The sequence below is a fragment of the Zea mays genome, chromosome 5, assembly GCF_902167145.1.
Source record: "Zea mays cultivar B73 chromosome 5, Zm-B73-REFERENCE-NAM-5.0, whole genome shotgun sequence".
Lineage (NCBI taxonomy): Eukaryota > Viridiplantae > Streptophyta > Magnoliopsida > Poales > Poaceae > Zea > Zea mays.
The window spans coordinates 617,700-632,112 of NC_050100.1; positions in this window are offsets into that span (position 1 = coordinate 617,700).

The following is a 14,413-nucleotide window of genomic DNA, read 5'->3' on the forward strand; positions in this document are numbered from 1 at the left end:
TGAGTTTATAAATCAAGTTTTAGCTTTGTCAAGTTTAAGTGTGACTCTCTTAAGGCTAAAAGTGTACTATCTACTCATACATGGTATCAAACATATTTAGCAATCAACATCTTGTGTCAACTCATCACATTTCCACTTGTTACTCAATGTAGCAGCATGGATCAAGCAGTCTCATTAGCTGCGAGAAGCAGACGATTCAAATCGAGTTTTTATCCTTACAAGGTAAACCTAAACACACGACATGTAGGGGCACTCCGTCCCCACACACATCAACCGTCCCCATCGATTCCCTGGCAACAGATCAGGGCTCACCGCCTTGGCGTACAATGCCCCACTGACCCCGACTGCCGTCGTGTAGTGACCGCACTTGTACCCACCATAACCGGAATGGGAGACCACGTCTCAGGTCGCGTGAGGGGATATGTCTGCGGGCAGGTTCACTCAGGTACTAGGCTTACCGATTTACCATATTTCTCGGTATGTGTTTAGTATGTTCAAACGCTTGACTCACGGTACCACACCTTAATCCTTATTCCAATTTTTATCCCGTGGACAACCAATCCCCATGAATTGTTGTCCAGAAACCAGCATCATTATGATAAGAAAGTGGATACAATCAATTTCTTGACCTCGCGCGAGTGCTAGTAAAATCACTCGACTTCTACCGAAATCCCTGTTTAATAAGGCAACTACTCGACTTAGCATACTAGTATTCATCTCAATGGGATGCCTGAGATCATGCAACTAGGGTTTCAAACAACTCCTACACCTAAGTGCACAGTACATGCCTACAAACATTAAGTGTAGTAAAATAGCATATAGAAACGTTATGCATAAACCGGGGCTTGCCTTCCAAAGCAGTGGCAGGCAGATCCTCTGGTGTAGGCTCTGGTGCTGGATCCGGGGCTACCTCCTGAGCAGCTCCTTGCTCCGGCACGAGGACGTACTCTCCATCAGTGTCGGCGTTTCGAGACTGGGGGGGTCCCTAAGCCGACGAGTGAAGTGTCGCCGCGTGCCCCAGCCCAGATGGGTCGGCGCGAGGCCGAGCGCGAAGGGGGGAAGTGAGGTGGCCGGAGATGGGCGTGAGAGAGGTGGAAATCCCGCGGCCTTCGTGTTCGTCCCGCGCCCAGGTCAGGTGCGCTTGCAGTAGGGGGTTACAAGCGTCCACGCAGGAGAGGGAGCGAGCGGCCTCACGCGAGCGCCTGTCTCATCCTCGTCCCCGCGCGGCCAACCTTCTCTAAGAGGGCCCTGGTCCTTCCTTTTATGGGCGTAAGGAGAGGATCCAGGTGTACAATGGGGGGTGTAGAAGAGTGCTACGTGTCTAGCAGAGGAGAGCTAGCGCCCTAAGTACACGCCATCGTGGCGGCCGGAGAGATTTTGGTGCCCGGTTTGTGTGATGTCGTGGCCGTCGGAGGAGCGCTGGAGCCTGGCGGAGGGACAGCTGTCGGAGCTGTCGAGTCCTTGCTGACGTCCTCTTGCTTCCGTAAGGGGGCTGAGAGCCGCCGTCGTCACAGAGTATGCGGGGCCCCATCATTGCCTATCTGGCAGAGCGAGCCAGATGGGACGCCGGTCTTGTTCCCCGTGGCCCGAGTCAGCTTGGGGTAGGGTGATGATGGCGCCTCCTGTTGACGTGGCTGGTCTGCGCCCTAGGTTGGGCGATGTGGAGGCTCCTCCGAAGCCGAGGTCGAGTCTGTCTTCCGTGGTCGAGGTCGAGTCCGAGCCCCTGGGTCGGGCGAGGCGGAGACCGTCGGCTGAGGCCAGGGCGGAGTCCGAGCCCTGGGGTCGGGCGAAGCGGAGTTCGTCGTCTTCTGGGGCTAAGCCCAAGTCCGAGCCCTGGGTCGGGCGGAGCGGAGTTCGTCGTCTTCCGGGGCTGAGCCCAAGTTCGAGCCCTGGGTCGGGCGGAGCAGAGTTCGCCGTCTTCCGAGGCTTAGCCCGAGTCCGAGCCCTGGGTTGGGCGGAGCGGAGTTCGTCGTCTTCCAGGGCTTAGCCCGAGTCCGAGCCCTGGGTTGGGCGGAGCGGAGTTCGCCGTCTTCCGGGGCTTAGCCCGAGTCCGAGCCCTGGGTCGGGCGGAGCGGAGTTTGCCGCCTTCCGGGGCTTAGCCCGAGTCCGAGCCCTGGGTCGGGCGAAGCGGAGCTTCCTATGGTGCCTGCGGCCGGGCCTGACTGCCTATCAGCCTCACTCTGTCAAGTGGCACCGCAGTCGGAGCGGCGCAGGCGGCGCTGTCTTTCTGTCAGGCCGGTCAGTGGAGCGGCGAAGGGACGGTGGTCACTTCGGCTCTGTCGACTGAAGGGCGTGCGTCAGGATAAAGGTGTCAGGCCACCTTTGCATTAAATGCTCCTGCGATTTGGTCGGTCGGTGCGGCGATTTGGTCAAGGTTGCTTCTTGGCGAAGACAGGGCCTCGGGCGAGCCGGAAGTACGTTCGCCGCTGGAAGGGGGCCTCGGGCGAAACGGAGATCCTCCGGGGTCGGCTGCCCTTGTTCGAAGCTAGGCTCGGGCGAGGCGTGATTGGGTCCCTCGAACGGACCGATCCCTGACTTAATCGCACCCATCAGGCCTTTGCAGCTTTATGCTGATGGGGGTTACCAGCTGAGAATTAGGAGCCTTGAGGGTACCCCTAATTATGGTCCCCGACAGTAGCCCCCGAGCCTCGAAGGGAGTGTTAGCACTCGCTTGGAGGCTTTTGTCGCACTTTTTTGCATGGGGACCAGCCTTTCTCGGTTGCATTTTGTTCCGGTGGGTGCGCGCGAGCGCACCCGCCGGGTGTAGCCCCCGAGGCCTCGGAGGAGTGGTTTGACTCCTCCGAGGTCTTAATGCCTCGCGTAATGCTTCGGCTGGTCTGGTCGTTCCCTCATGCGAGCTGGCCGTAGCCCGGGTGTACGGTCGGGTCCCAAGTTCTCGGGCTGGTATGTTGACGCTGTCAACGGTTCGGCCGGAGCCGGGTTTGCGAGAGCAGCCCCCGAGCCTCTGCACAGGGCGAGAGGGCGATCAGGGACAGACTCGACTTTATTACATACGCCCCTGCGTCGCCTTTCCGCAAGGAGGAGGGGGGGAAAGCGCCATGTTGCCCTCGGTGGGCGCCGAACATGGTGTCTCCGGTGAGCTGCAGGCGGGTAATCCGAGCGGACGTCCGTGCCCCATTCGCTAGGGGTCGGCTAGAGGCCCAGAGGCGCGCCCAAAAGTACCTACGGGTGATCTGCCGGACCCGGTCTTCTATCGACGGGGTCCGAGGCTCGATGCCTCCCTCTGATGGGATTCCGTTACAAGATCGTTCCCGCTGGTCTCGGAAATGTCCTAGGGTACCTCGGGAGCGCAGTCCGAGCCTTGGTTATGTATCGAACGTACCCATGGTCATCCCTCGCTTTGTGTCTGAGGCGGCTGTGAACCCTTCGGGGGCCAGCCTTCGAACCCCTGATCAGTAGTGGGCGCGGAGCCCGAGTAGCCTGAGGTGGTCGTTGAACCCTTCCGAGGGGTCAGCCTTCGAACCTCTGACCAGTAGTGGGTGTAGAGCCCACGCGATCTGAGGCGGATGTCGAACCCTTCCGAGGGGCTAGCCTTCGAACCTCTGATCAGTAGGGAGGCTCGGAGCCTGGTTCCTTCACGGAGAAGGATCCTTTTCGGGGTATCCCCCTTTCCCGGTCCCTGTTGTAAGAGACAGAAAGAGGAAAAAAGGAAAAGGATTTAAAAATGAAATGACGTGGCGTACCTTTTTTTGACGCGGTCATTATTGCGAAGGCGAAGCGTCGCTCGCTTCCCCTGCCAGAGGCGCCGCCTTTCCCGCCGTGGAGTTAATGCGACGAGGCGTGCGGTTCGTGGGGCGGCCGTTGCGCATGCGCGAGCCGTTCGAGGAACGGCTGTTTCGCTTCGTGTTTTTGAATCCCGCGGTTGGTCCGGGCGGAACGTTGAACGGGTCTCGCCTTGGTCTTTATATACTCGGGGGAGGGTCTGGTGATGGTTCTTTGCTCTGCTTCCTGCCTCCCTCTTAGGTTTTCGCAACCCGAGAGACTTAGCCAGAGAAAAGGAAACTGCCCACCCTGTCCTTTGCGCCGCCACCCCTTCTGCTCGGTGATGGCCGACCGAGTGACCATCATCTCGCCGCGCGACCCATGGCCTTTCTCCACAGTGACGGCGGGTGATCTGGAGGATCTTGTTGCTGAGGGTTTCCTTCGCCCTCTCTCTGATGAGAGGCGGCCGGAATGGATTCCCCCTGTGAGCAGAGCCGCTCCGTCCCCACCGCCGGGGTACATCGTGAGCTTCGTCTCCTTCCACGAGCGGGGATTTGGTGTGCCGGCGAGCCGCTTTATGCGGGCGATCCTACACCACTACGGGGTGGAGTTGCACAACCTCAGCCCCAACTCCATCTCGCAGGCCGCCATCTTCGTAGCGGTGTGCGATGGGTACTTGGGGATCGCCCCCCACTAGGACTTGTGGACTCATCTCTTTTTCGCGGAGCTTTTCGCTTCGCCGACGGGGGAGAGAAAGGTCCGCGCGGTAGTGCGGGCCGGCGGCTGCATCTTCAGCTGAGGCAGTCGCGGGCGTCGCTGTATATTCCCGCCATTCTTGCGTCCTCGAACAAAGGGTGGCAGCTCCGATGGTTCTACCTCCGGAATGACGGCGAGTTGCTCCCGCCGTTTTCCCAGCGAGTAGTCACCGTCGCCACCGATGCTTGGCGCCACGGGACCCCGCACGAAAGACAGAAGAACCTCGAACCCCTTCTCAAGGCCTTGGAGGTGTTGCGGAAAGGGGGACTCACCGCCGCGGGAGTGATTGCCGCCATCCACCGCCGGAGGGTGCTTCCCTTGGCGGAGCGACGGTTGCCGCTTTGGGAGATGACACCGGAGGCTGACTTGGAGGGCTCGCGGATGTCCTCGGATCCTCTTCCCTTCGACGTTCTCCACGGGCGGGTGGCTGTCGCGTTGGGGAAACCGGACCCCAGCGCCTTCTCCCAGCCTTTGATGCGCCCTGACCAAGGGTGCGTGACACTGGTGAGTGTCCGCTCCTTCCTTCCTCTTGCATCGGGTTGCCCCTGGTTCTTACGGTCAGGATTTCCATCCGTCTTCAGGAGGTAGGGTGGCACAAGCCTTCCCTGCCACGGGTCCCGCAGGATGCGGTGGACCGAGCAGCGCGGCGGGTTGCCGCGGAGGAGAAGAAGAAAAAGAAGAACGAGGAGAAGGCCCGGGCCCGCGAGCGGATGCGGGCTCGAGACGCCTTGGAAAAGCTCCATCGTCGGCAGGAGAGGGAGGGGCTCCCGAGGGAGTCATCGCCGGAAACGCCTGATGACGACGACGATGATGAAGATGATGACGAGGAAGACGACATGGCTGCCCGCCTCGGCTTCAGCCCTGGCTTGAGGTTAGGCCAAGAGCCGTCAAGCCAGCCCCCGAGTGGGCTGATGCCATCAGTCCCCGGAGTCGGGACGCCGAGGTCCTGGCCCGAAGAGCAGGGGCAGACCGAGAGGGTACTTGACCCCTCGGCTGGGGGAGTTGAGGCGACCCCGGGGAGCCAGGCTGAGGCGTCTGTTCCCCGAGAGTCGTCGCCCACGCCGGCAGCGCAGGAGAGCGACCCTCAGGTCGCCGTGGCAGTGCCTGGGCAGTCTGCCTCCCGGGCGTCCAAAGCGCCCAAAGCAAGGGTGGTGCCGAAGCTGCCGGCGAAGCGGACCTCGGCGGCGCCTTCGGGGGTCGAGATCCGAGAGACCTCCCCTCAGGCACGGTTGATCATGGCCCGGAGCGGGTAAGTATCTTGGAACGTCTTCGTCCTGGCTTTTCATTCGTATGTCCCGACCGTGATTTTTCTTTCCTCCTCAGCAAGCGAAGCCATGGCCTGACCGATCTGGCTCCCCGAAAGGCCCTTAAGACGGCATTGGCTTCCGCAGCCAGCGCCGCTCCGGGCCTTGCCGTTCAGCTGACCTTCTCGCAAGGCGCTCCACAGCAGGGGGCTCAGGCGGCACCAGTCGCCGTGGAGCGAGTTCCCGAGGCCGGCTCTTCTGCCGAGGCGGCCATCGTGCTAGGGGAGGCGGCTGACGCAGACGTGGCCCCGGCCCCACCGGACGTGCCGGCAGTGCTGACACCTGTTGCTACTGAAGCCGCTGCCGTCCCAGTCGGGGAGCGACCTGTCGCTGCCGACGCTGAGACGGCCGAGGCGTCGGCGCTTGGTGCCTCGGAGGAGGGGGGCATGGAGACGCGATCCGTCCCGCCGAGCGGCAGCCTTGTCGCTGTGCGGCGGAGCTCCGAGGGTCAGCGCTAGTTGCTCCGGTTCCGGACCCGTGAGGCCTCGGATCCCTTCTTCGTTCTCGACGATGAGCGGGAGGAGCAGTCCTGGGACGAGCTCTGCGAGTGTGCCGAAGCAACGGTGGGGTCGCTGGAGGTTTTCTGCAGGGACGTCCCCAAAATCCTCCAGGTAACGGTTTCAGGCATACCTTTTTCTTTTTTGTGAAAAAGGCGTTTTCGTGACGCCCTGCTTCCTTCCCTCAGGATCTGACGGATCTGAGCGCCGCCAAGTCATCGTTCATCCGCCACGAGGTCGACCTTTGGGGCTCGCTGCGATCCTTGAGGACCTCGCTCGCCGGGGCTACTGCGCGCCTCTCTCAACAGGGCGCCGAGGCGGCGGACCTTCGGTTGCTCTGCACCGATCTGAGAGCCGAGGCGGCAGCGGCACGCGCGGAGGCAACAGCGGCGCGCGCAGAAGTGCAACGACAGCAGTCGGAGTTCGACCGGATCGTCAATGAGCGGGACCAATCTCGGGGCCGGGCTGCCGAGGCCGAAAGCCGGGCTGGAGCCCTTGCAGCCGACCTAGCCGTAGCCCAGGTCGCAGCCTCGGAGCAGCGTGCCCGCGCCGGAGGTACGCCTTGGCCATTTTCGGTTTTCGTTTCAGCTTGTTTCCTCTGCTTGTGTTTGAGATCTTTCGTTCTGGCTGTTCGCAGAGCTCGAGTCCGCCCTTGATGAGTCCGCCAAGGCGCTTGCCGAGGCGCTTGCCGGGGCGGCCGAGCAGAGGGAGGCCGACCACGCGGCCATGTCCGAGGCCGTCTCGGACTTCTGCCGGGTCCTTGGCTCCGGCGACGTCCCCTCAGGAAGCTCCCCTCAAAGTCGCCTGCAGGCCTTGGGCGATCATGTGCGCGGCAGACTCCGCAAGGCGCTACACCACGGCGTCAGGCGGGCCCTCGTCGTGCTCGCTTCCCACTACGTTGTGGACCTGGAGCGGGTCAGCGAGGGGTATTGCCTTCCTGACGAAGATGAAGCCGCCCTGACAAAAGTCCAAAGGCTCGATGCGGCCGCCGCGGGTCCGAGCGCAGTGCTGGCGACCACCTTCGAGGCAGAGATCCTCCCGCCTGCGCCGTTGTCCGAAGCCGGGATGGACTTTGCCGAGGGCGGGGACGAAGCCGAAGGCGCGGCTCCTTCCCGGGGCGACGCCTAACTCTGTCGGAGCAGTTTCTGTTGGATGCACGTGTGTCTTTCTGCGGCCGCTGAGGCCTGAACACTTTATTACCGTTGCATAAAGTCGTGCTCCTTTCCCTTTCATTTTGCGTGTCCGGCCCGCCTGTCAGTAGCAGGGTGGCTTCCCCAAGTAGGGGTCACTTTTCATGGCGGGTGACGAGTGAGGTGTCCGTAACCCAGAGGCGTAGGAGTCCCTCGGCTCAGTCGGCCTTGCCACTTACATGCACCCGCGTTCGCTCCTTGGGGTCCTGCTTCCGACATAGCCGGGGGGACGCAAAAGCCTTTTCGATTGAAAATTTTGACGTAGAGGGGTTCCCCCCCTTTTAGCCCCCGAGGGAGGGTCGGGTTCTGCCGAGGCAAGGCTGACCCTTCCTTGATGACTAAAACTTGCGTGGGGGCAAGGTAAGCGAACAACTTGAAAGCATCTTAAGGTTAGAGGCGACGTAGCTGTTAGACGTTCGAAGTGTTGGTGCAGACCTCGCCTTGACTGTCGGCCAGTTCGTTTGTTCCGGGCTTCAGAACTTTGGCGATGACAGGCGGCCCTTCCCAGGGGTGCGTGTAGCCCCCGGGTGTCTCCAACAAGGGCTCGGGGTGCGGTGGTGGAGCTCCTTCCCATCCCCCAGCAAGACGAACGACTTGGCGCGCCGCGCCAACCGTCGAGCTTCGGCTCGGTCGAGGGGTAGCTCTCCTCGGTGGAGATATTGCAGGTACGGGGTCTGCCAGTTTTGATCAGGCGTGACCCCGCTTCGCTCCTCCTTGACGCGCAGTGCCTCGCCCTCGGGTGCCGAGGGTGCCTCGGGCCGAGCTGAGGGTGCCTCTGGCCGTGCCGAGGATGCCTTGGACTGAGCCGAGGGTACCTCGGGCTGGGCCGAGGGTGCCTCGGGCTCGGGCGTGTCGTCGATTTTGACGGAGGGTTGTGCAGGTCTCAGGAGCAGGCTTCCGGGGGAAGCGTTATTCGCCCCGAGGCGGTACAGAGGCAGGCCCCTTTTGCCGAGGTGCGGGATGAAGAGGCTCAGGGCCGCAAGACATCCCATGACTCTCTGTATGCCTTTCAAGTCCTTGATGGGCCCCATGCTGGTGATGGCTGCGATCTTCTCCGGGTTGGCTTCGATGCCCCGCTCGGAGACGATGAATCCCAAGAGCATACCCTGGGGTACCCCGAAGACGCACTTTTCGGGATTGAGCTTCACGCCTTTCGCCTTGAGACATCGGAATGTCACTTCAAGGTCGGAAAGGAGGTCTGAGGCTCTCTTCGTCTTGACTACGATGTCATCGACGTAGGCCTCGACCGTCTGGCCAATGTGTTCGCCGAACACATGGTTCATGCACCGCTGGTACGTCGCGCCCGCGTTCCTCAAGCCGAACGACATGGTGACATAGCAGTACATGCCGAAGGGTGTGATGAAAGAAGTCGCGAGCTAGTCAGACTCTTTCATCCTGATTTGGTGATACCCGGAGTAGGCATCGAGGAAAGACAGGGTTTCGCACCCAGCAGTGGAATCCACGATTTGATCGATGCGAGGCAGAGGGTAGGGAACCTTCGGACATGCTTTGTTTAGACCAGTGTAGTCTACACACATCCGCCATTTCCCTCCTTTCTTTCTCACAAGCACAGGGTTGGCAAGCCATTCGGGATGGAATACCTCTTTGATGAACCCTGCCTCCATTAGCTTGTGGATCTCCTCGCCTATGGCTCTGCGCTTTTCTTCGTCGAATCGGCGTAGAGGCTGCTTGACGGGTCGAGCTCCGGCTCGGATATCCAGCGAGTGCTCGGCGACATCCCTTGGTATGTCGGGCATGTCCGAGGGACTCCACGCGAAGACGTCGGCGTTCGCGCGGAGAAAGTCAACGAGCACTGCTTCCTATTTGGGATCGAGCTCGGAGCCGATCCGGATCTGCTTGGAGGCGTCGCTGCTGGGGTCGAGGGGGACGGACTTAACCGTCTCCGCTGGCTCGAAGTTGCCGGCATGACGCTTCACGTCTGGCACCTCCTTAGAGAGGCTCTCCAGATCGGCGATGAGGGCCTCGAACTCGGCGAGGGCCTCGGCGTACTCCACGCACTCCACGTCGCATTCGAACGCGTGTTTGTACGTGGGGCCGACGGTGATGATCCCGTTGGGGCCCGACATCTTGAGCTTGAGGTAGGTGTAGTTGGGGACGGCCATGAACTTCACGTAACATGGCCTTCCCAGTACCGCGTGGTAGGTTCCTCGGAACCCGACCACCTCGAACGTCAGGGTCTCCCTTCGGAAGTTGGAGGGTGTTCCGAAGCAGACGGGAAGATCAAGTTGTCCGAGGGGCTGGACTCGCTTCCCGGGGATGATCCCATGGAAAGGCGCAGCGCCCGCCCGGACCGAGGACAGATCGATACGCAGAAGCCCGAGGGTCTCGGCGTAGATGATGTTGAGGCTGCTGCCTCCGTCCATGAAGACCTTGGTGAGCCTGACGTCGCCGATGACGGGGTCGACGACGAGCGGGTATTTCCCCGGGCTCGGCACATGGTCGGGGTGGTCAGCTTGGTCGAAGGTGATGGGCTTGTCGGACCAGTCTAGGTAGACTGGCGCCGCCACCTTCACCGAACAGACCTCCCGGCGCTCTTGCTTGCGGTGCCGAGCCGAGGCGTTCACCGCTTGCCCACCGTAGATCATGAAGCAGTCGCGGACCTCGGGGAACTCTCCTGCCTGGTGATCTTCCTTCTTGTCATCGTCGCGGGCCCTGCCACCCTCCGCGGGTGGCCCGGCCCTGTGGAAGTGGCGCCGAAGCATGACGCACTCCTCAAGGGTGTGCTTGACGGGCCCCTGGTGATAGGGGCACGGCTCCTTGAGCATCTTGTCGAAGAGGTTGGCACCTTCGGGGGGTTTCCGAGGGTTCTTGTACTCGGCGGCGGCGACAAGGTCCACGTCGGCGGCGTCGCGTTTCGCTTGCGACTTCTTCTTGCCCTTCTTCTTGGCGCCGCGCTGAGTTGACGCCTCGGGGGCATCTTCCGATGGGCGGCCCTAGGGCTGCTTGTCCTTCCGGAAGATAGCCTCGACTGCCTCCTGGTCGGAGGCGAACTTGGTGGCGATGTCCATCAGCTCGCTCGCCCTGGTGGGGGTCTTGCGACCCAACTTGCTCACCAGGTCGTGGCAGGTGGTGCCGGCGAGGAACGCGCCGATGACATCCGAGTCGGTGATGTTGGGCAGCTCGATGCGCTGCTTCGAGAATCGCCGGATGTAGTCCCGGAGAGACTCTCCCGGCTGCTGTCGGCAGCTTCGGAGGTCCCAGGAATTCCCGGGGCGCACGTACGTGCCCTGGAAATTGCCGGCGAAAGCTTGGACTAGGTCGTCCCAGATGGAGATCTGCCCCGGAGGCAGGTGCTCCAACCAGGCGCGAGCGGTGTCGGAGAGGAACAGGGGGAGGTTGCGGATGATGAAGTTGTCATCGTCCGTTCCACCCAGTTGGCAGGCTAGACGGTAGTCCGCGAGCCACAGTTCCGGTCTCGTCTCCCCCGAGTACTTTGTGATAGTAGTCGGGGGTCGGAACCGGGTCGGTAACAGCGCCCGTCGTATGGCCCGGCTGAAGGCCTGCGGACCGGGTGGTTCGGGCGAGGGACTCCGATCCTCCCCGCTGTCGTAGCGTCCTCCACGCCTGGGGTGGTAGCCTCGGCGCACCCTCTCGTCGAGGTGGGCCCAACGGTCGTGGTGATGGTGCTCGTTGCCGAGGCGTCCCGGGGCCGCAGGCGCTGTGTTGCGCGTGCGCCCGGTGTGGACCGAGGCTTCCCGCATGAATCGGGAAGTCGCGGCATGATGTTCCGAGGGGTACCCCTGCCTTCGGGAGGCGGAGCTCTCGGCCCGTCGGACCGTGGCGCCTTCCAGGAGATTCTTGAGCTCTCCCTGGATTCGCCGTCCCTCGGTGGTTGATGGCTCCGGCATCGCACGGAGAAGCATTGCTGCTGCAGCCAGGTTCTGGCCGACCCCACTGGATGCGGGTGGCGGCCTGACCCTAACATCATCGGCGATGCGGTGCTGGAAGCCCTGGGGTAGATGACGCATTTCTCTGGCTGGAGGTTGGCCCGCCCATGCCTGCCCGACGTCCCGGCGGATTGGCTCAAGCGCTCCTGCTCCCTCGTTGAGCCCGGCCTGCACCACGCGGATTTGCTCGAGCTGTGGGTCATGGCCCCCCGCGTGAACGGGGACCACAGCTAGCTCCCGTGGGATGTCAACGCGAGGCACCGGCCTAGGGAGATCACCGTCCTCCGGCATGCCGAGATGGTTGCCTTCGGAGGGACCCCCTAGATCGACGTGGAAACATTCGCGGCTTGGGCCACAGTCCTCGTCGCCGAGGCTGCGGCTGCCGTCGGAACAGTCGGAAAGGCAGTAGTCGCATGCGGTCATGAAGTCCCGCATGGCACTGGGGTCGCCAAGTCCAGAGAAATCCCAACAGAAGTCGGGCTCGTCGTCTTCCTCGGACCCAGAGGGCCCGTAGGTCGAGACGTCCGTCAGCCGGTCCCAAGGTGACCGCATACGAAACCCCAGAGGGTTCGGACTCACCTCTATGAGAGCGTCCGCCAAAGCGAAGCCGCTAGGCGGGTCGAGGCTGAATCCGAAAGGCGTGAGATGGGAATCGGTTAGTACCTCTTGGTCGATGGGCGGTGATGAAGTCACGTCGAGGACTGACCACACCGTCGTCTCAGGTACGAGGGTGACGTCCAGCAAGCCTTTCGCGAGCGTGCTGGCGTCGTCCGTTTGCTCGAGATTGGCGTGTTGCGGGGAGTCGGCGCTCGTCTTCGTCTCGAACGTGAGGTCGATGCCCGACGCGCCCCCCGTTGGGGTGCTGGCGCCGTCGACTCGTTCGACAGCCGACGAGGCGCTGCCTCCTGCTTGGCCTTGGTTGCCCCGCCTCCTCCTCCGTCGGCGGGGGAGAGGACAGGGTGAGCTTGAAGGTTGTTCTTCCACCACGCGGGGAAGACGTCGTCGATTCCGCCGCCGGCGGGCGGGTTGTCGGCCGCCATTATCGCTGTCGCACAGCGGTGGAAGGAGTATCACGTCGTAGCTGCCGTCGAGGGACATGAACTCAAGACTCCCGAAACGGAGCACCGTCCCGGGCCGGAGAGGTTGCTGGAGACTGCCCATCTAGAGCTTGACGGGAAGCCATTCGTCAACACGCAGCAGGCCCCTACCTGGCGCGCCAACTGTCGGCGTTTCGAGACCGGGGGGTCCCTAAGCCGACGAGTGAAGTGTCGCCGCGTGCCCCAGCCCAGATGGGTCGGCGCGAGGCCGAGCGCGAAGGGGGGAAGTGAGGTGGCCGGAGATGGGCGTGAGAGAGGTGGAAATCTCGCGGCCTTCGTGTTCGTCCCGCGCCCAGGTCGGGTGCGCTTGCAGTAGGGGGTTACAAGCGTCCACGCGGGAGAGGGAGCGAGCGGCCTCACGCGAGCGCCTGTCTCGTCCTCGTCCCCGCGCGGCCAACCTTCTCTAAGAGGGCCCTGGTCCTTCCTTTTATAGGCGTAAGGAGGGGGTGTAGCAGAGTGCTACGTGTCTAGCGGAGGAGAGCTAGCGCCCTAAGTACACGCCATCGTGGCAGCCGGAGAGATTTTGGTGCCCAGTTTGTGTGATGTCGTGGCCGTCGGAGGAGCGCTGGAGCCTGGCGGAGGGACAGCTGTCGGAGCTGTCGAGTCCTTGCTGACGTCCTCTTGCTTCCGTAAGGGGGCTGAGAGCCGCCGTCGTCGTAGAGTATGCGGGGCGCCATCATTGCCTATCTGGCGGAGCGAGCCAGATGGGACGCCGGTCTTGTTCCCCGTGGCCCGAGTCAGCTTGGGGTAGGGTGATGATGGCGCCTCCTGTTGACATGGCTGGTCTGCGCCCTAGGTTGGGCGATGTGGAGGCTCCTCCGAAGCCGAGGTCGAGTCTGTCTTCCATGGACGAGGTCGAGTCCGAGCCCCTGGGTCGGGCGAGGCGGAGACCGTCGGCTGAGGCCAGGGCGGAGTCCGAGCCCTGGGGTCGGGCGAAGCGGAGTTTGTCGTCTTCTGGGGCTGAGCCCAAGTCCGAGCCCTAGGTCGGGCGGGGCGGAGTTCGCCGTCTTCCGGGGCTGAGCCCAAGTCCGAGCCCTGGGTCGGGCGGAGCGGAGTTCGCCGTCTTCCGGGGCTTAGCCCGAGTCCGAGCCCTGGGTTGGGCGGAGCGGAGTTCGCCGTCTTCCGGGGCTTAGCCTGAGTCCGAGCCCTGGGTCGGGCGGAGCGGAGTTCGCCGTCTTCCGGGGCTTAGCCCGAGTTCGAGCCCTGGTTCGGGCGGAGCGGAGTTCGCCGTCTTCCGGGGCTTAGCCCGAGTCCGAGCCCTGGGTCGGGCGAAGCGGAGCTTCCTATGGTGCCTGCGGCCGGGCCTGACTGCCTGTCAGCCTCACTCTGTCAAGTGGCACCGCAGTCGGAGCGGTGCAGGCGACGCTGTCTTTCTGTCAGGCCGGTCAGTGGAGCGGCAAAGTGACGGCGATCACTTCGGATCTGTCGACTGAAGGGCGTGCGTCAGGATAAAGGTGCCAGGCCACCTTTGCATTAAATGCTCCTGCGATTTGGTCGGTCGGTGCGGCGATTTGGTCAGGGTTGCTTCTTGGCGAAGACAGGGCCTCGGGCGAGCCGGAAGTACGTTCGCCGCTGGAAGGGGGCCTCGGGCGAAACGGAGATCCTCCGGGGTCGGCTGCCCTTGTCCGAGGCTAGGCTCGGGCGAGGCGTGATCGGGTCCCTCGAACGGACCGATCCCTGACTTAATCACACCCATCAGGCCTTTGCAGCTTTATGCTGATGGGGGTTACCAGCTGAGAATTAGGAGCCTTGAGGGTACCCCTAATTATGGTCCCCGACAGTCAGTGAGGTTGCAGTCTATCGAAATGCAATGAATATGTATGTCATGATTATGGAGGATTAAACAACATTATGCTAAAGGAAGGAAAACTAAGTTAGTTAGTAACTTAGGGTTTCTTGGTCATACGTGGCCTTTAGTGGTTTATGCTTATCATTCTA